Source organism: Bidens hawaiensis, unplaced genomic scaffold (assembly GCF_021521415.1).
Source record: "Bidens hawaiensis isolate Kalapana, Puna unplaced genomic scaffold, B.hawaiensis_p1.1 tig00004857_1, whole genome shotgun sequence".
Classification (NCBI taxonomy): Eukaryota; Viridiplantae; Streptophyta; class Magnoliopsida; order Asterales; family Asteraceae; genus Bidens; species Bidens hawaiensis.
Genome location: NW_027491304.1, coordinates 755,150 through 778,564, shown reverse-complemented (window position 1 = coordinate 778,564; position 23,415 = coordinate 755,150). Strand labels below are relative to the sequence as shown.

The 23,415-nt window shown below is 35.9% G+C and overlaps 1 protein-coding gene across 1 annotated transcript in view; it reads right to left on the bottom strand.

Annotated features, from left to right (window-relative positions):
- LOC143628252 (uncharacterized) overlaps positions 1–23,415 on the bottom strand; it is a 174,316-nt gene that overhangs the window by 73,618 nt on the left and 77,283 nt on the right. The gene's annotated exons all lie outside the window — the stretch shown is intronic.

Below are 23,415 nucleotides of genomic sequence, written 5' to 3'. Positions count from 1 at the left end.
TGAGCGTTTTTCTCGTTTTGGACGTTAATGCATAATTTTTGTATGTGTACGTATGTAATTTACAAAAATGTCCCTTTAACTAACAATTAGAAAGTTTTTACTTTTTAGCTTTAACAAGAGTTTGGTATAAAAAATAAAGGTTGTAATTGTAAAAGCATTCTCGTCTCATCCTCAATAATTATATGTGAAAAGTTTTGTAAATTATAGGGTGATGTTGTGAGTGAGTGTGAGTGTAAATTATAGGGTGAAGAGATGCCATTTTGTGAATATAGACATATTTGCCTTTTAGTATATATATAATTTGGCGGGTATATCCTCAAGCAATTTTGATTTTAAGAATCCAAACAACAACCTACTATCCGATAATAATTTTGTGAACGAATTAGTTTAAAAAAAAGTGGAGGTGCATGGAGGTAGGCATGTTCAAAACGGTTTGGGACTAGGAACCGGAACCGGTTCCTAACCGGTTCCTATATTCAAAACCCCCTTTTAAACCGGTTCCAGGCTCGAACCGGTTAGGGAACCGAACCGGTTCTCCCACCCTCGGACCCCTAACCTATCTAACCGGTTCTTACCGGTTCCTAACCCGGTTCCTGTACCGTAACCGGTTCCAACCGGTTACAGTGTAAAAAAATTTTTTTTTTTTCGTTTTTCGTTTGCGATTTGGATTCTAAACTACGATTCGTATTTGTATAACATGAAAAATAAAAAAAACAATTAACATAAAAATAAACAATTAACTGATGAAGAAAAGACAACTACCGAAGATGTTTGCCACTGAAGACAACTACTGACGGTTGCCACTGAAGACAACTACTGAATGTTGCCACTGATGACAAGTTGACAACTACTGAAGGTTGCCACTGATGATAACTACTGAAGGTTGCCACTGATGACAACTACTGAAGGTTGCCACTGATCACAACTACTGAAGACTGCCACTGATGAGGAATACTCATCAGTGGGAAAGCTGCCACTGATGAGGAATACTCATCAGTGGGAACAGTCATCAGTTGAATCAGTGTGAAAGCTGCCACTGATGACAACTACTGAAGGTTGCCACTGATTAGGAATACTCATCAGTGGGAACATTCATCAGTTGCGACTTCTTCCTCGGAATTACTTGTAGAAATGCCTTCTTGTTCGTCGTGCACTCGAACATCAAGTGGTGTTTCATCTTCGAGAGTGGTTACGTGTTGAATACGATCGATTGAGTCCAAGTGATCCTTTAAGCAAATGCACATCTCCACCGACTCCGAATTTAGTCTTGTTCTTCTCACCGATATTACCCTGCCACTAAGAGAAAAAGCGGATTCCGAAGCTACCGTAGAAGCTTGGACGGTTAGTAAATCACGGGCCATGGTGGCAAGAATCGGAAACTTGGTTTCCTTTACTTTCCACCAAGCCAAAACATCAAAAGTGCCATATTCCTCTTCGGATAAACCGGTAGAGTAATCATTTGCACTATACCTTCCTAGTTCGCTTGAAGGGGTGTTACCCCTTTGTTTTTTAGCCGTTACGTTGCGAACGGTGTTTATAAGGCTAATGTAACATCCTAAAAATTTTAATGATGAATAAAGTAAGTTATGTTTAGTGATTTCGCGTAATTAATTAATATCGGGTAGGGAGCGGGTCTTGGACGTGGATTAATTGAGATGGGTTAAAAGAGAATGGGATTTCAGGGATATAAATACCCCCAAAATCCCAAAATATCTTCATTTTCACCAAACTCCCTAACACCCCAAAACACACACACACACCACACGCATACCGCCGCCGGCCGGCCGAGCCAAGGGAAGAGTCGGGCAGGTCCGAGAGAGAGCGATTAGTGTACTAGCAAGTAAACGAGATCCAAACAAGCCCAAAAAGGTATGATTCTTGATCTTTGAAGTTTAAAGATCCAAGCTTTTTTAGTGTATAAGCGACCGAAAATGGTCGGGAAGAGTAGTGGGTGATATTGAACCATAGCAAGGGTGTTAAAATTGCTCAAAATGCTGGAAAGAAACCGAACAGCGGCTGTCTGGGCAACTTCGCCTGCATCTGGGCAACTTCGCCTTCAAAGCGATGAACTTCGCCTGCAAGCTAAGTTCGCCTGATGAACTTCGCCTGCAAGCTAAGTTCGCCTGATGACAACTTCGCCTAAAGCCAAGTTCGCCTGATGACAACTTCGCCTAAAGCTAAGTTCGCCTAAGGTTTAACTTCGCCTAAAGCTAAGTTCGTCTAAGGTTTAACTTCGCCTAAAGCTAAGTTCGCCTAAGGTTTAACTTCGCCTAAAGCCAAGTTCGATTAGGAAGTAAACTAAAAATCTAATGAAAAATGTGTTAAGACAGTTAATGGAAATAAAATTTTTCCAAGCTGACCTGCCAGCTCGACTCCAGCCAGGGGCTCTGCCCCTTGGACCCTGCTAGGGGCTGCCGCCCCTAGACCCCGCTGCCAGGGGCATTGCCCCCGGACCCCCGTTCGTTGTGGGTCATATAAAGATAGACATACATTATGAGAAGTGATAGTTAATTGATACGTATACTTGTTATACAGTCAGCCGTGCACAACTGAAGAAAGGAATTACGATTAACGGTGAACGTAACCGTGTTCAGGTGAGTTTCTAGCCCCATTCCTTGTTATGTTTTCGGGGCTGTGTGCATACTTGATGTGTTGTTAATACATTTATCCTAAGTGATAAGTGTATGCCCTATGTGATATATGTGTTTTGTAAGAATGATTGCTTGATGGTACGTGAACGATCTTCGGATATTGCACGTACTGTCAGGTTGTAATGCTATGTATAAGGTAAGTATAATATGAATGCTTATGCGTATGAACGTGATAGAGATAATAAAAGAAGGAAATAATGATGTATGGTTGTATGGTTACGAAAAGGGTACCGAGCCCTAATAATACTCGAGGTATGATGTATGGTTGTATGGTTACGAAAAGGGTACCGAGCCCTAATAATACTCGAGGTATGATGTATGATTGTATGGTTACGAAAAGGGTACCGATCCCTAAAATTACTCGGGGATAATGTATGGTAACGAAGAGGGTATCGAACCCTACTAATATTCGAAAACTAGGGACCAGACCCTTATAATATCTGTGATGTTAGGGACCAGACCCTTATAATATCTGTGATGTTAGGGAATCGAACCCTTCTAATATTCGAAACTAGGGACCAGACCCTTATAATATCTGTGATGTTAGGGAATCGAACCCTTCTAATATTCGAAAACTAGGGACCAGACCCTTATAATATCTGTGAGGTTATAGGGCGAAAGGCTCTTTAAAACGTATGATTATGTATGTAAAGAAAGTATGAAGGTAAAAATGAAAGTAAAAGCACTTAAGTGTGTATGAAAGAAAGTTAGGAGGTTAAGTATGAAATGTAAAGAATGTATTGTATGATTATGTGATTAACTAGAACTCACTCAGCGTAGCTGACTTTTAGTATGCACGCAGGTGAGTAGGATGAGACAGCTGGCTTGAGCGGGGACACATGGCAGAAGAATAAGAGCCTGGCATCTGAAGACTTACGATGTTTTAATTTTAATGTTTTAATGTGAAAGACGAAGGATGTTTTGAGACAAGTTATGAAATATTGTAATGTTTTATGAAAGTTTTATATTCCGCGTAAATGTTTTAATTAACTCTGATATTTAGAATTGTGTTTATGAGTAAATCCAACACGAAAGTAGGGTTACCGGTAACGGGGCCTTACAGCTAATCATGGGATCTCGTACTCTAGTAGCACTTGAACTTGATGAAGACCCCCCCGGCATAGGCATGTGTATGTTTGACCCATATTTATTTAAATAAAAGTCATACATAAATTTAAAATTCAAGTTAAAATCATTTTTTGCCTCTGTTGAAAAGTTTGGGTCAACTTCATGCATATCTAAGGCTGAAAAAATTTCGTCTATCACACATTCAACCCCCGTAACATTTAACATTGGGTTTAAAGCGGCGGCGCAAGTAAAAACCGGTGGCAATTCAAGAAAGTATTTTTTTAATTTAAACTTCATTGGTAATATGATGTTTGAAAACATTGGACTTTTTTTTTCAAATTCTTTAAGATTGTTAACGATTAAAAATAACTCCGAAAGAACCAAGGGACTTGTCGGATAATACGTTCCCGATAGTTTCGTAGTTGATGTTTTAAAAACTTCAAGAAAAGTCGATAAGTCATTGATAATTTCTCATTTCTCATTTGAAAAGGGGATTGCCAAATCATTCTCGGCAAGACTAGAATGAAACATTTGTAAAGTTTCTCTTTGTTTCAAAGCACTTTGAAACATTATGCAAGTGGAATTCCATCGATGAGGTACATCCCAATTAGCTCCCAAAGCTTTTCTTCCCGTATCTTTACAAAATTTTCTATATTCCATTTGTCTTTTTTTACTTTTCTTAAAAACTTCATGTATCATTAGTCTAAAATCGTTTATAACCGATGTAACCTCATCCGAAGCAAGTCCGTCTTGCACGATTAAATTAATGATATGTGCAACACACCTTGAGTGAAAAAATACACCATTGCAAATCGGCGTATATTTTAATTTTAATTTATCAACCGCCGATGTATTATTCGACGCGTTATCAAATGCCATTGAAAATATTTTATTTTCTAGTTTATAAGTTTTTATAACATAATCTAAAATTTCAAACAAATTATCTCCCGTATGTGGATACTCAAAGAGTTCGAAAGCAATGGTGCGTTTCATCATTTCTCACGATGACGGGTCTACCCAATGAGCGGTGACACAAAGATAAGATTCGGGTAGACCATGTGGAGCCGACCAAACATCACTAGTTAAGTTTATTCCCGTATTTATATTTTCAAAATATGCAATTAGTACCTCTTTGGCCTTCTTCCACAATTTTAAACAATAACGTTTAAGAGTATGACGACTTACGTGAGTGTATTGTGGTTGAAGCGTATCTCGAATCATGGCGGTTAAGCGAGGGTTGTCGAAGTGGCTAAACAGCAAAGCTTCTTGAATCACAAACTTCGCCATACGATCTTGAACTCGATCAATTTGGTATGTAAATATTCCGCCTTCACTATTCATTTGCGTTTGTTGCGAATCAACGTTCTTTTTCAACGCCTTGCAATACAGTTTTTCGATGTGTTTCTTCAAATTTGAATTCGAAAGTGGGTTTAAATAAATCCCACAAAACTTGCACCGAGCCTTCAATGAATGGTCACTCAATTCAACCAAATCCCAATTGCACCAAATCTCTTGATTACGATTATGAGGTACAATACGAACGAAACTTGGTTCGGCGTTGGAACCTTGACCAACTGATGATTGTGAGGCAACCATAACAACAAATATGAATATAGAAGAAGAGAAAACAAGAGATTAGAGAACTCAAAAAGTTGTAATAGCGTTTTTTTGTATTTTTTTGCGTTCGGGTTTGCGTTTTGAGTGTTGTGATGAACCCATGACACCAAATACCTATTTATACTAGTAGTGGGGTGCTTGGCGGAGCCAAAAAACGGCTATTTTTGACCCCAACGGTCAAAAAACGGCCAAAAAAAACGATTTCCAACGGCTATATTCGATCCAACTGCTAGAACCGGTTAGGAACCGGTTCCGGATGGTTCGGTTCCAGAACCGGTTCCGGTTCGGTTCCGGTTCCTACCCGCCCCCACTCAGAAATGCAAGAACCGGTCACGGATCATCGGGTTGAATCAGATAGGGTCCGATTCCTACAAAAAACGGGTAGGAACCGGTTCGGGTCTGGTTCGGGTCCACCGGTTCGGTTCCAGGAACCGGTTTCGTTGAACATCTCTACATGGAGGCACATCTATGCTACGCTCGGAGATTTTGTGCATTGAGATGTTACACATATACCGTTTAGGATATACACATATCCCTTTAACTAACAATTATAAAGTTTTTACTTTTTAGCTTTAACAAGAGTTTTGTATAAAAAATAAAGGTTGTAATTGTAAAAGCATTCTCGTCTCATCCTTTATAATTATATGTGGAAAGTTTTGTAAGTTATAGGGTGATGTTGTGAGTGATTGTAAGTGTAAATTATAGGGTGAAAAGATAAATGTAGTGATTTATTTTAATTTGGGGAAACATTGTTTACCTTATTTATTTTTTAATATTTGTTGGATTGGTTGTGAGTAGAGGAGAGAGAAAACTGTAATTATAAATGTATAAAAATATTATTTAATTAAACAAGAGAGATAAATGTAGTGTTTTTTAGTATAATTATAAAGATGAGGATGAAGAACAGGTTGAGAATGCTCTAATGTGTCAATTGTCAACATATAATTGGCTCATGCTATGAATATTGCCATTTTGTGAGTATAGACATATTTGCCTTTTAGTATATATATAATTTGGCGGGTATATCCTCAAGCAATTTTGATTTTAAGAATCCAAACAACAACCTACTATCCGATATTAATTCTGTGAACGAATTAGTTTAAAAAAAAGTGGAGGTGCGTGGAGGCACATCTATGCTACGATTGGAGATTTTGTGCATTGAGATGTTACACATATACCGTTTAGGTTATACACATATGTTATTATTATTAACTATTAGAAGTGTCCGCACGTTGCAGCGGGTACACAATGGGGATTCGTTTGGTAACGATTTCGTACTAAAAAATTAAGAAAGTTAAATAACATTAGCAAAAAAATAACAAATTGAACACAATTACGAATAGCATACTGTTCTTACATATATTAATATAAGTAGTAACAACATAAGAAATTAGGATTGATTCCAACCCATATATCAATTATACCTATTTAGAGAATTTGAAATGTACACTAAAAAAACTACAAAAGAGTTAGATGCTGCCATTAGTATAACTACAACCAACGTTATTTATTACCAATAAAAACACCAAAAGGGCTTTTACATAGTTTTAGAGCTTGTGGGCACATCACTGATGTCTCAACTCTCAAGTACTTAAGTTGAGTTGACTCCAACTTAATTTGTTGTTTATCAGCTCAAAGTCTTTATTGAATCCAAACATAGTAACAACCGGCTGCGCGAAAATGTCTTATAACATAAGAAAGATGGAAGGGATGAAAACTTAATGTAACTTGATTTAGATAGAACTCATGACATATAAATATTAACCGGAAGTCGTATGAAAGCATAAATCTTCAAATCACCCAATACTTGCTAAAAAAACTCTAGATATAAACGAAATAAAATCAATGTTCAAACATCAAATTACCTTAATCAAGAAGATCAGCTATAGTAAAATTTTTAACCGTTATATTCAACGCACAAGACACATGTATATATACACACATAATTGCAACACCTTGCCTGCGGACATGAGACTATTTCTTCTTTTAAGCACAAAGTCCCATAGTCAAATAACGAATACCTAAAACCAAACATGTTAAAAGTTGCTCAAAGTGCACTTTAATGCATGATCAGTTTAATAAACAGTGTTTGTGAAACTTTCTTAACCATACTTGGCACCCTAATTATTTAAAAAACTAAATAAGTATAAATTTAGAACAAAAATAGGTTTGTATCATCCTAACCCGTTTAATTAGACCGGTATAAAAAAATACATGTTCCCACCCATTTTACCAACTCTAACCAATGCTCGTTAAATACAAAAAAAACGGTAGATACAAACACTGGCAACCAAAAACTGAATGCATAACAAACATTCATTAATGATTTGCAAAACAAACAGATTTAACCTAAGTTTTATTTAATATATATATTTTTTTAAAAAGACATTTTAATGTGAATCAAATTTTGATGTTCATAGAACAACCTGAACCGATATCAAGCTAAAAATTGCGATAATCTGAACTTGTTTTGACTCAAAAGATTTTGATTTTTTAGCATAGATGATGTCACCGCGTTAGTTTTTCATTTTTTTCAAAAACCGTTTTGAACTGTCTAAAATAGATAGATAAATGACTCATTTTGATCCTAATTCATTTGGCTTTATAGCTATATTAACTGCAAGTCGTTTTAGCCTGAAGCAAGTTGATACATTTCTAAAATGACTCGCATTGTTCTAAAACATTTTTAAAATGAAATGAAGGACGTCAATATTTTTTTAAACTAATCATTTGGACCTGAATCACATTTAAACATTTTCCTTTTGACCCGAGCTTACTTTAATTAAAAGTTAAGTTTTTTTACTCGAACCAAATTAAAAACAATATTATTAGTTACCTCATGATACAGTACCTAAGATGAACCTTTGGGTAATCCATGATTCGATGCCATCTAAATTACAAAAGAATAAATCACATGTACATTTTCACAATCTAATACATAAAACATCTAAAGTAATGTACTAAGAAAGGTTCCCATAGATAGATATTAACTGATTTGTTTCCGGAAAACCCGATAAACTTTATTAATAAAAAGAATAATGTATTCAATACCACTAAGAGGAAACCAAGATCTATATAAAAACAAAAGCCAAATCTGTAGCTTACCACAAATTTTTTGATGATCATGCTTACTCAAAACTTGATAAGCTTGACCAAGCACCTACTTATAAACAATAAGCATAATTATATTTAATACATCATGATTTTTAAAACCATCAAATAACGCAAACATTACTCAAAAGTCAAAAACACTTGCCTGAAATCTTTAAAGATTATTTGGGTTTTTATAACTAAGAACTCGATATGCCATCCATGAATTGAAATTTGTTTTCAGCATCATTCGATATCACTACATTTTAAATAAATAGAAATTAAATTTTTTGGCAATGATTAGGTCAGGAAAATTTTATTTGAAATGGGGGTAAAATCTTACATTTCTCATGGGGCAAAACTGGTAATGCAATTGAGAAAAGAGTGCTTGAGGCATCATTATAATAATCAGATCTGGTTATCATGTACAAACTTACTAGCTGTTGAGATTAGCACAAGAATTTTGGTTATAAATAGCCCTAGGAATTTGTAAAATGAGATTGCAAAACCATTAAGCAATTGTGATTGTATTAACTTTTGTTAAATAATAAGGATCTAAAAGGAATTTAAATTAACTTTGGTGCATTAAATATGTGTAGATGAGGACACAAAGCTTTTTTCATCTATGTGGCCAAGTAATATGTAATTTTAATCAAGAAATTCAAAAGGGTACTTTAAAATTAGATCTTTAATCCGTAATACATAACCCATTTTTAAAACGATCACATATCACAACCAAGATGATCACATATCACAACCAAGATGTCAAAATATGATATTTAAAGTTTCGATAGATGAACTCGTTACGAAAAAGGGTTAAATGTGCTTAACTTAGCATTTGACACACTTGAAGCCAAACAATTCCTTCATGTATCTAACGTTGACAAATAAAAAACTGTACAACAATTTCAAAACGCTTGTTACTTGTTTAGAAAGTTGATAGCTTAGAGAACTTGCATTTTTATACTAAAATATTAGAAAACAAAAAGATGAAGGGAGAAAGGGCGTAACAACATATAAAACCAAACGAATAACAACAATCGATTCTAGTAAATAATAAATAATACTTGTTAATGTAACTGAGATTTTAAAAAAGAAAACTCACATGAGAAAATTTCCTTGTCTTGCTGAAAATCGAAACCTTTCAAGCATATGTAGAAAACCAGCCTCCCATTCTACGCATGTATACCTTAGTTCCTTCCAATTCAAACTGAAACAAATTAATATGATTAGCCTTCAAAGACGTCATATTATGCTCTATATATAATTGCAAACCCTAAATGTCACACCCAGACCGAAGGCGGAGGAACATGCCGGGGTGCAATGGATTGCCCAAATCATAAGACACTATTTAAGTGACAATATTTAAGCAACTCATTTAAATTCATAAAATCATAAAAGTCACATAACTTGTTCATGCAACAACCGAATTCAAATCATAGCAAATAATATATCGTTCACTTTGCTAATATCCTAATAGTCCTGATAACGTTTTCTTCAAGTTCTCGAGTCAACCTAAATTCAAACCTGTAACATTGCATAAAATAGAATTTGTCAACACAAAGGTTGGTGAGCAATTTCATAGTTTTGAACAATAAGTATATAATTGAAAATTCCACAATCTTGTATACAAAACAATAAATAATAACAATTTAGATAATGAAATCGTTAATAAGAATACATTAACGACACCTTGCTATAAAGGGATGCCAAATAGTCTAGGATTTATATGAAATCGTTAATTAGAATACATTAATGCCAACTTTTTAAAAGGGGATGCCAAATATACTCGGATTTATGGATCAACCAACCAAAAGCGATAAACACATTAGCAATTAAGCATGTAAGCATATAACACTAAATCGAGCATTTATTTAAGTAAAGTATACAATAAAGTTTGTGGTTTAAGACTCAAATATAAAACATTTAGTTTGAATAAGTATGCAATATCACCCCTAAAACGAAAGATGGAAAATGTGGGATGAAAGTACTCACGTTCAAGTAATAAACTTGATTGATAAAATGACGAGTAATCGGAAGGATGCGGGTTAACGAGCAAATCCTAGATGAAAGGAATTCTTATATTAGGAAGGTTGTCTAGGAAGTCTTAAATAAATAAATGATAAGAAATGCAAACAATTTAGAGTTAAAGGTTTAAAATGTAAATAATTAAGAAGTTATAATAATAGTTTTTTAAAAATATAAGTTTGCTCGAAACCGGGTTAAAGTATCTAGCCCTTAATATTTACTCAACCTATGTTAAGTAATAAGGTGGGTAAAAATGCAAGAATGCAAGTCCCTTTATAATAGTTACTAAAACGGGGTTTAACGAGTGTTTGGGATGTTGGTTCAGGTCTTGATAATTGGTCAAACCCAAAGTCAACTTTCCAAAATAATGAATGTTATGAGATAACTCAATAAAATTTAAGAAGACTTAACCAAGTATGTAGTTCTATTATTTTAGAACTAACAACGTCCGTTAAGCGGGTGTTCGGTTTTGTCGGTCCAAACATTGTTATAAGATCAAGTTGGATTCAACATTCCAAGTACTTTAGAAAATAATTAAAATCAGTTTATAAAGTATTTTTAAAGAAATCTTCAAGTCTTGATAGCTAAAAAACACACTTGTGTGTCTTAAGCGAGTGAAATCGGTTTAGTTCGTTTTGGTTCGGTTCCCACCTCAAAATAAGACCAAGAATGGTTACTACATGCCCAAACATCAAAGAACTTGTATAATAATTTATAAATGATGATACATAAGTTTTACATTCAAAAGTCAACAATAAAGTCTTTAAACAAATGTTCCGTTTTCGGTTCGGATCTTGTTTCGGGTTTAGACCGATGTTAGATTCTTCAAACCCATAATCGTGGAACTCATAAAAATGATTTTAGAAACTTAAATCTAACATAAAACTTGTTTATACAATTATTTAACAAAACTAGTAAATAAAGTTCGGTTTACGGTTTAGAGTTATTTACGGTTAAACCGAGGCTAGTCTCTACAAACCCATAACCATAGAACTTCATAAATATGACATACAAACTAAAATGAATAGAAGTTAAGCATGGTTAGTAAGTATAAACAAGTTATATATATATAATATCAAGGACTACGTAAGTCCTCCATGAAGCCTTGCCTTACAAGGCTCGACACTCCACCGACCGAGACCGGGGAAATGACCACCAAAGGTAACAAGGGGTGTATATTATATATATGTTGTGCCATAATTTATAAGTAGTAATATGATATTTAGAATCAAGTATTATGGTCAGTTTGACTTTTGAAAGTCAAACTGCCAATAACAAAGAAAACACCTTTAAAAACCTTTAATTTGAAAGAGAAAATGAAATATGAGTAGGGATTAATGAGGAAGAGGGTCTTGCATATAAATGATAAGATTGAAGGGGTTATGCATGAGATCTAATGTATAAAAATCAGATTGGATAATAGAGTGTAAAGCACAAACAACAAACCAAATATGCTGCTGACCTGAAGGAGATCGCGATACGCCACCACCTATGGTCCTCACCCATCGCGTATCGCAATGGGGTGGGCGGCCAGACATTCAAACTTTTCAAAATTGGCAGATTTGGCCCCAGGAGTTGTTTTAAAACGTTTTTAAGGCGTTTTATGGACCGAAAAGGATGTTTTTGAGACCCAACAAGTATAAAACAATATTGTAACATAAATCCATCATTTTGATTATATCGAAGGTTTCGGTTTACAAAACGGGTCGCTTTACATGATAAACGAATAGAAAACCAAAACAATAGGACCCGAAATTGACGAATGTAATAGTATCCCCTACTTTAAGAAATTTCGTCCCGAAATTAAGATGAAGATGATGATGCAAACAAGTGTGGATACTTATCCTTCATTGTGTCTTCTCGTTCCCAAGTGAACTCTGCGCCACACCGTGATTCCCATCGAACTTTGAGTAACCAAATACGACTACGCTTGGTTTTCTTCTCGTTGCGATCCATGATCTCAAGGGGTTGTTCAATCATGATCATTAACTCATCGACATGCACTTCGTCGAGAGGTATATGGAGATTACCCTCGGCTAAACACTTTTTAAGATTTGAAACATGAAAGGTCGGATGAACACCGGTAAGATCCGCCGGTAGTTCGAGTCGATAAGCTACTTTCCCAAACCTTCGAGGATCTTGAAAGGTCCTACGAAAAGATGAGCTAGTTTTCCCTTCTTTCCAAAACGGACTACCCCCTTCCAAGGAGATGATTTTAGAAGGACAAGATCGTCAACATTAAATTCGATCGGTTATCGCCGTTTGTCGGCGTAACTCTTTTGACGACTTCTAGCGGCTAAGAGGTTCTTACGGATTTGATCGATAATGTCGGTGGCTTCTTGGACCATTTCGGGTCCCGTGATTTGAGCTTCACCGATTTCCTTCCAACTAATCGGAGAACGACATTTACGACCATAAAGAGCTTCGAAAGGAGCCATACCAATGCTAGAATGGAACCTATTATTATAAGAAAACTCAATGAAAGGGATGTGGGAATCCCAATTTCCACCGAAATCAAGAGCACACGCTCGTAGCATATCCTCGAGTGTTTGAATTGTACGTTCGAATTGTCCGTCCGTTTGTGACAACCCCAAATATAGGGCTAATTTTTTTTAATATAAATACCGAACATAGTGTTGGTCGAACCGAACCGTATGTCGATAGGCTTGGCCAAATAAAAACAAAACGAACAAGCACTAGTTTAAACGAAACGAACCCGAGCCCGATAACTCGAAAGTTTTAAGAAACATTCCAAGAATTATTTAATCATACCGGTTATCTAAAACATATAACTCAAACACCAAACGACATTCTATGTTATGTCCGGTGACCAAATAAAATGAAACAAAAACCGATAAACGAGAATCGTGATTTGTAATACAATCACCTACAATATATTACCCATGATTTTTATACAAAGACTAGCCCCATTGTTAATTATCTAGAACATTTTATGTATAATAATAATAATAATAATAATAATAATAACAAAAGATATTATATACCAAAAATCAAAACAAATCTCCTGCAGCCCAATTAAATTTGCTAACCATCTCTGCCCCCATTCACGTTCCACCAATTCTCTTCCTCAATCAGAGCCTGTGCATGCCTTCAGTATCCAAGAAATTCTCTGATCAAATATTTCCCTCTTCTCAATTTAAATCAATGTTATCATCTTTATTCTTACAACATCTTCAAAATAAACTATCAGTTATCTGCTTATCTTTCTGTCTCTCTGCTGAAGATTCTGAACCAGCCAAGGTGCATACATAATCTGGTAATCCAGTGTTCTATTATTATTGTTATATTCTGATTCGAACCCTACTCGATTGTTCTAATATTCTTGTCACTTACAACAGCCTTCATCTTCGTGTTTGTCTCTGGCTTGCTCGTGGAATCAGTCCAGAAGCAAGGAATCAGATTGCTCGTGAAACCCTAACCTGCACCAGGTACCACTATAGCCAACATTCGTTTCTGTCTGCATATTACTAAGCTTCGGCTCCGTGTTAAACCCGCATGTTAAACCGTGAACAAACAAGTAAATAACTTTGCTTAAAATCTATCTAAACATTGTTAACAAACATAATAATAAATCTGATTTAGAGCATCAGTAAATTAACTTTCTGAATAAGTTAGAATTTGTAAACAAAAAACTATGGTTTCAAACTAACAAATCGGGCTAAAAACTGAACAGTAAGACCTCGTTTAAATAACCAGAATCCACAGAACATAATACGGGCCTGGAACCATAAAAATCACGTGTCATGCAGTACCAAAACCGTGGCCAAAATAATGGTCATTCGGTTATTCGTTTAAAGGCAAACTAGTTCGAAAACCGGATAAATATGCGACTTTTTAACTTCTGAACTGTTGACATAGGTTGCAGAAGTTAAAAGCCTTTTATTTTTGTTCTTAAACCCGGAAAATAACCAAACCCAAAAGCTAACAATAAAGCCGTCCGATAACTCGTTTAATAGATAAACTAGTTTAAAAACCGCACCGACAAGCGACCACTTTAACTTCTGGATTTTAACATAATTTCCAGAAGTGTAAAACCGTAAAAATAATCCCAGAAACCTGCACAAGTTCAGCCCCGAAAAGTAACATCAACCGTTTGTTAAAAACATTCTAAAACCCGTATTTTGTAACTCGTTTAACTAAGAAATTAACCCGTAAACCTAAATAAAAATACAACATTACTTTACAACTCTAAAAATGATATTTTGAAAGATAATAAGCTGACCCGAAACTGTTTTCGCGAAACCTCGCATTATAAATCGAACTAGAAGCCAAACGGGCCGAAACCGAGTTCGTTAGCATTAATACAGCCAAGGGTATGTTTTTAAAACCCATGGAATGTAAAAACAACTTATTTTTATGTATCATAACTGGTCTTAAGTGGTTTAATGACCAAAAGTGGGTTTTTGTTTAAAAGGGTATTTTTGGAACAAAGAATCAAGTCAAACCCGTAACTTCCGAATATTATGAAACCGAACCCTTAAAACAGAAGCTTATAATTTTAAAAAGGTAAATATAAGCTAAGATATGATAAGGAAAATCGGATTTACTAAACGGGTCCGTTTACAAACTTTAAAGTGTTGTTTCGTTTAAAACCGAACGGGCCAGTTTTTAAGACTAAAACGCTACAGAAAGGTAAGATTCATATTTTTCCAGAAATTTTTGTTTAAAATATTTAATATAAATGTATAAAACATTTTATGGAAAAACAACACCTCTTTGGTCAATATTCGACATTTAACCGCTAGTTGCGGTGAACCGACATAAACCGAACGGGCCGTTTCAAAAATACAATAATATGAACATTCTGATTTTTTTTACAGTAATTATATTTTAATAAAGTTATAATTTTAGTACTTACTTATTTTCTAAAAATCAAACAAGTCTTAAACCCGGTTTTCACCAAAACGAATGCTAAACGAAAATACGGGAACAAAGTCCTTACATAACCAAACTTTCTGAAATCTCATATCTGAAAATAATATGTTTTCGTATACCTTAATATTCTGGAAAATTTGGAATTTTAATTACAAGGGAATTTGTTTACGAAAACCATACTTTAAAGGGTTGTCGATAAAAACCGACAACACTAATAACTACCTGTATTGTTAACTTTTGAAAACTGAGGCCTGACATTTCCAACCAGAAATGATCATGCTACTGATGTGAATAAATTATATTGTTTTTATGGTCATACGGTTAACCGCAACTGAACATAAGGCCGAACTTTCTAAATATAGAAACTTTATTAAAACTCGGCCAAGTAAAACGAGATATCTAACACATTTAGATGTTAAACTAAATACTTGAACACACATCATCAATATTATAAATTGTATAAGAGTAAACTTTCCATAGAAGGAAACTTTATCCACCGGGAACTTAACACTTGGGCCAACGCTTAGAGATAAATACCCGTTTCACTATTCAATCGTTATTGAGGTTAAAACTAGTTGAGTTAAGTATTTATAATTCGTTATTTACCATAGGAACCACCTGTAACACCCCGTAACCGCAGCGGAAACGTAAACGGGATGCAACAGACACCTCTGATATCAACCACATTGTTTATAAAGAAAACTGAATACATTAATATACTTCAAATTACATTATCTCATATTTCATTACCGTCTAGGTGATACACACATCATACAATACGATACATAATTCTATTTATTATAATGTATCCTAACATCCCACACGCAAATCTTACACACATCAAGCACTTAGCACGTAAGCAATCACTTCATCTTAATTGTACCTGAAAAGCATGTGAGAAAACGGGTCAACTACGAATAGTTGGTGAGTTTCACAATTCGGGTAAACCATGATAAATCATTATCAAAATATAATATTATCGATGTAATTATGCTGAGCCCACAAGTGAAACCTCTGACTATCACACACAACCCCCGTGGCATATCCCCCGCCCACGGACCTGCCCCAAACCGCTATGTCTAACATTACATAGCAAAATAATAACAACAAATAGACATGTGCAACTAGCTGGGAAACATCAGCAAATCCATGCCGGACCAGTTGGGTTTGTCAGACCAATAGTACTATCCACACTATACCGGCTTTCAGTTAATCACTCGTGTTCCGGGGCCTTAGAATGTTAGCAACTCAGACAATTACCATCTTAGTACATTTCCGTACGATTCCCGTACAATAAAATATATATATAAATCCACGCAAATCCATGCGTTCAGTATGTACTTAAACATTTCAGGAGTAACATGCTTCCGCCCCGAGAAAATATTTAAAAAACAATTCAGAAAAAAGGGGCTCGTGAAACTCACCTTAGCACATGCAAGCAGGTACAACAGTCAATATTAGTTAACAAGTCCAATCTGTAATATGATTCCTACGATCGTTATTATACAATTATAGTTTATATAATCTTTAACCGTATCAACCGGTACATCTGGGGACATTGTTAACCCAGTACTGTACCCATTCCGGGGGCAATGTTAACCCAGAAACACTTCTAGGGACATCTGGGGACACTGTTAACCCAGTACTGTACCCATTCCGGGGGCAATGTTAACCCAGAAACACTTCTAGGGACATCTGGGGACACTGTTAACCCAGTACTGTACCCGTTCCGGAGACAATGTTAACCCAGAAACACTTCTACGGACTCAGATTGTGATATCGTTTAGAGTTCACTAGTTAAATTTCTATTAGTTGTTTTTCCCGTTTTGCGTGCCTAGCACGGTTATCCGTTTTTACGTTTCAAAAATTAGTTTGGTCACACACGACCCGAAAAGAGTGGTTGACTGATAATTTAATTAAAGTTGTGAAATTAGAGCTCGGTTTTGACGCCCCGTTTGGCCGCGGGACCCGTTTCCGTCTTTAGCGCACCGGAAACTGTTAAATCGGGTAAAATTACCTAAATCATCCGAATTATTTTCGGATGATTCATTTTTACTTGTTTAACTCAATTATATGAAAATAGTTCATTTTTAGGGTTTTTATACACCAGTCAGTTCGTTTAGGCGAACTTTGCTGGTTTACCGCGTTTTATATTATAAAAGTTCACTTTTATTCCAAATAAATATCCGTTCATCCTCGGATCTTGAGATTTTGCACAAATAACATTTTGACAGTGGGGAAATTTATAAAAATATTTACAGAATTAATTTATATATTTAAAATTTATTTATCTATTTTTAAACACCATTTAAACACTAAATATGTCGTAAATACCAAACGACCTTAGAAAAATCCCAAATTTTTCCTGGATGACCCCTGCCATCCACATAGTCCCCTGTAATGTTTCCAAAACCAAAATCTTCTTTTACATGCCATTTTCACTAAAACCGAGCTAGAAAACCCTAGAACTCGTTTAACCGAAAAGCCTACTTATACTTCTCCAACTGACCTAAAATTTTGTGTGTGACTTTTACATGATATAAAAAGCTTATCTGCAATTTTCCAGAATTTTTCATGATATTTAACTATTTTTCACCATTTTTAGCCAAAACCGAGCATTAAATTCACCAAATATTCATCCTTTATCCAAAAATTACCAAAACTTCACAGAACTCATATTTTCATGTATTTAAAACTTCTGTAAAATTTCATGACCTAAATCTAAACCATCCACAATCTGTCCAAAAATCCATAACCGAACATAAACCGAATATACCTTTCGTTTTCCGCCACTACAAGCTACAAACTAGTATTTCCGCCTTATCTACCACTACATACAGAGCCTACAACCAACATACCACAATACCAAGCAAGTTACACTCACGATCAATCCTCTTACACTATAGTTTCGGTTATTGTTCCAAAACTAAAGTTTAAACCGTAAAAATTCGTTTTTGGTTCGTTTAACTCCTTTCTTGGACCAAGATCCCTTGTATAACCCGTATACATCACTTGATCATGCAAGAATCGGTTTTCATCTTTGAAACCTCATTTTCTTGCAAATAAACTAAAGAAACGAAGATGGAAACGTAAATAACTCGATTTTTACCTCGGTTTTCTTGCAACACACTCGGGTTTTTAGACCATGAAGTGAAGAGGAGAGGGAGATTGTTGACATGTTAGATGAAAAAAAGAAAATGAAGGGCTAGGGGGTTCCCTTGTTCCGATTGGGATATGAGGGGGGTGGGGTGGGACCCACCTCTCCATTCCTAGCCACATGTTTGGATTTCGGATATCCGGATAATGTTTTGAATAATCTGGTTCAGTTCGTTTTTCGGTTAAATGTTTAATTCGGCTTAAAACGAGGCTAAAACGGTCGTTTTCGGCTTAAAAAATGAAATTTATATAAAACCACTTTAAAAACTTTAAAAACTTAAACCATGACTTTCATTAACTTAAAACATCATATTATTAATAATTGCGCATCTTTTTCGGCTTGATCGATCGTCTCTTGCTCGGTTTGGTATTAAAGGTTTCGTTTAATGTACCGATGTACCATTAAATCGAAAATTCTTTTTCTGTGCCGTACTTTACTTATCCCGAAGCATTAATGCTTCGTAACATCACTAATTATTATAGATATCGTCTATAATTGAACCATCGATTCGTTCGGGTTTCAATAACTATCGATCGATTAATCGCATAATCAATACGATGAATTATATATTCACGTACAATCAATACAGTGAACCATGTATTCTCGTATAATTACTATGGTAATTCATGTACCCGACATTAAACATAACGTAACTACTGTCTACCGGTTAGGGTATACCTGGTTTAGTCGGAATCGTTACATTCTCCCCCCGTTAAGAAATTTCGTCCTCGAAGTCTTACACGCCCACTATCCCCTTCCGAGAGAAAGGTGGGGGTTTTTCCTTCAGAATTCACCCTCGCGTTACCAGGTATAATCGGGTCCTCGCTGTGAATTCAACTTAATCTTAATCAATATAGTTTGGTATGTCCAAACTGTTTAGTTTTCCCGTCTACTATCTCTACGGAATTATTTATGATAACAAGTATGTCTTCTATGAGTACCTCCATTACTAGTACTTTCGTTGCCTCAACACTTAGGTACTTTTCAATCCGTATACATGGCAAAACATCATGTATAGTACTTAGCCCCTGGAGTACTTAATCGATAAACTAAATGACCAATCATGGAGATAGTCTCATGAGGTCCAATATATTAAGGAGCTATTTTCGGTTTTGCCAAACTTCATATCACCTCTCTAAGGTGATGCCTTAAAAATGCCTTGTCACCTCTTTCCAGTGACAATGGTTTCCTTTGAATGTTGGCATAAATCCTTTGCCAATCTCGCGCTGCTTTCAACTTATCTTAAATATTATAAATCCGATTGGTTGTTTCTCGAATCGATTCAAATCTTATGGCTTGATTGACGCCCATTTTCAATTTAACAATTTGGTGATAATTACTTCACCCATAGAAAGCTTCAAGCTCTCGATGCTTCCTTCCCCGCCTTCCAATAATGGAAGTAGGATGACTATTTCGATCTGAGATAATTGAAAATGGTACTCCACGACGAGATACCATTTCACCATTATGAATTTGGGCGAGAATTCATTGTGGTAATCGTCATGGATTGGGATGAAATGCGAGGATTGGTTAATCGATCCGCGATTACCCAATTTACCTCATGCCTTGGATATATCTTGGGAATTTGCGCCCGAAATCCATTGTAATTTTATTCCCACTATCATTGGCGAATTTTCTGTCGTTGTGGCATTCCCTAGGGTTTTCGGTGTGCAGCCTTATCTCTTGCATAACTTAAATATTCACCAACATACGTAACCATATCTTTCTCCAAACTCGGCCATTAATAAAATCCTTTCAGATATTCGTATCATCAATCGCCCATTCCGATCCCGGATGTATGGAATAGTTCGATCTATGCGCTTCGTCCATGATTAATTCACGAAGGTCATGGAGGGTCGGGATCCAAACCCGATTTTTGATATAGAGAATCTCGTACATGCGCTGTTCGAAATTCTTCTCATTGCCGTAAAGTTCATCCTTTTCCAATTGTTCCTCTTTTAACGCCTCACGTTGAGCGACTCGAATCAGATCCGAAAAGTTCGACTGGACTATCATCCCCAGCGCTCGCACTCGCAATGGCTTAACCCGATCTTTCCTACTCAAGGCATCGGCTACGACGTTAGCCTTGCCGGGGTGATAACGGATGTCACAGTCATAATCGCTTAACAACTCGACCCATCTTTGTTGAATATGAGACTGCGGTCTCTTATCATCTATAAAATTTGTACGTTTGCGTCGTACAAAGGATTATGAGTTGGGTAATGCTAAAAATTCTTCAATAAACCGCTGATAGTCTCCAGCTAGTCCTAAAAATTGGCGCATTTCCTTCGGCGTCTTGGGTGACTGCCAATTTTAATGGTTTCTATCTTGTTTGGATCTATGTGAAATCCTTGTTGCTTTACAACACGACCAAGGGATTATACTTTCGGTATTCAAAATCACAGTTTGAAAACTTCGCATACAACTCCTCTTGCTTTAACACTTCCACAATTTTCCATAAACGTCGTTCGTGCTCTTCTTTACGTTGCAAATATATCAAAACATCATCAATGAATGCTATGACAAATTTGTCAAAATAAAGTTTACAGACTCGATTCATGAGGTCCATGAACACTGCCGGCGCATTTGTTAGCCTGAAAGGCATAACTAAGAACTCGTAATGGCCGTAGCGAGTCCGAAACGCTGTTGTTGCAACGTCTTCCTCATGGATTTTTCATTTGGTGATAACTATATCTAAGTTCAATTTTCTAAAAATAAATCGCCCCTTGCAGTTGGTTAAACAGATCATTTACTTCGAAGAAGTGAATACCTATTCTTGATCGTCACTTTATTCAATTCTCCCTAATCAATACATATCCTAACACTTCCGTCCTTCATTTCCCAAATAACACTGGTGCACCCCATGGTGACTAACTAGGTCGTATAAAACCTTATCCATTAATTCTTGCATTTCAGTTGGTACAAGTCGGTAGGGTGCTTTAGCAACAGGGCCAGCTTGAGGCATTAAATCGATTCTGAATTCGACCCGTCGGGTTGGCGGTAATCCAGGAAGTTCTTCTGGGAAACTTGTGGAAATTCGCGTACCACCGGGATATCTTCTATATGTTTTCTTTTAAATCGTATACTTTTATCTGTATCTAATCGCTTCATCGTCCGAAAGAGAGCTTCTAATCATCTTCTTTTCATATTTGATTTCAGCTTCATGTTCAGTTAACCAATCCATGTTAACTATTACATCAAAACTTCTTAACTTTACTGGTCGTAGGTCAATAAGGAAAGGTTAATCGTTCAGAATAATAGGACAATTCCGAACAATTTAGTTAACCATTAGGGATTTACCGTTAGCGATTCTATAGTATAGGGTTCTATAGTTTCACTAATCGGTATCCTTCCAAATGGTAGAAGGTTAACAGGAACTAACTTCTATCGGCGACCGTAAAAATATCACTGAAGCCTATTGATTTAAAACTACAGCATACTTGATACCAGCTTTGGATCATGACGTGCTTTATTCGAATTTCTCACAAATATACGGCTCCTTGCTTGATCAGAGGTTGATGCTTGTCATGATGTTCGTCTTCCAACGACATCTTGGTTCAACTTTGGGCAATTTCTCTTGAAACGTTCTGTACTGCCACATTCATAGCAAGTACATCTGTTTGGCATAATTTGATTTCTTTGGGTGGATTGTTATTGAAGTTGTTGGGTTCGGAGTGGTTGTACACGAATAGGTTGGGGTTGCCGGTTCACATGGCTTCAATTGGTTCTACAATTGGGGCATTACGTCCATCTTTACCACACCTGTGGCCTACTATCACTCGACATTCTTCTTCCCGCCGATAACCATATTTTCCACATTTAGGGAAGGACCCTTCATGTGGCTCATGTTTTCACACCAGAACTAGTCTTAGTATAATTCTAGGTTGTAGGACATACCTACTTATTCAAAAGCCTATCTTGCACTATACCTTTATCATTTATCTTTTTTTTAACACTCGACGTCTCACCGAACGTCCTTCCAGTCCGCTTCCCATAGAGTCAAATATATCAATGCTGGCTTGTGACACAACCCTTCCAAAGGTTGTATATTTTACAGGGTTGACTATACTCCTTATCGATGGAGTTAGTTCCCAATATAGCGCTCACTTCGCTTAGTTTCAGGAGTAATTAGCCATGTTACCAGACATGACAATTCCTTTAAACGATTAGCGCGTTCTAAGTGACCAGCACACAACATTTCTATCTTTCATGGCTCAGTTTCCAAACTCTGAACTTAATTACTCGAATAAAAGTGCTCTAGCACAAGAATTTTAAATTCTGACCATATCATCTGAGTAATAATTTTCTAACTATAATTTTGTACCATCGTGTTCCATCACGATACAACATAATCTACCAACATATCTGTAGCATATTTCACTACACAATGTTCTAGACTCTTATCAATATCCTTAACCATTTCGATCTTTCCTATCCACTCGCTAATCTATTCCTCCCTTTACCATCAGTAACCCATTAATGATTTCCTTAACACAATCAACAAGCACATCCTTCATACCGGATCTAATTCATTATGACTACTATTCATGTTTAGTTTATAATTAATATTTGTAGTCATAATTGTATTCGGTGGGACATTATCACTCTTAGTAATAACACTAAGAATTGAAATATTCATATTCATGTGATTGCTCGATCTATAATTCTGCGATCACATTTGCATCAACACTAGCAGTGATCTGTGATACAACATTCGGTATCATCATCTGCTATCTTTGAGCAATCAACTGAATCATATGAATCTCCATCATTAGAGTTACTCTCTTTATGTCATTCTGCCGTACCCATCCCGCACTCAGTAATCAATACTAATCTCACCGTATAACTCGCTACCAGCTCAATCATAACAGCAGGTACACATACACACCAAATATTATCATACGTATT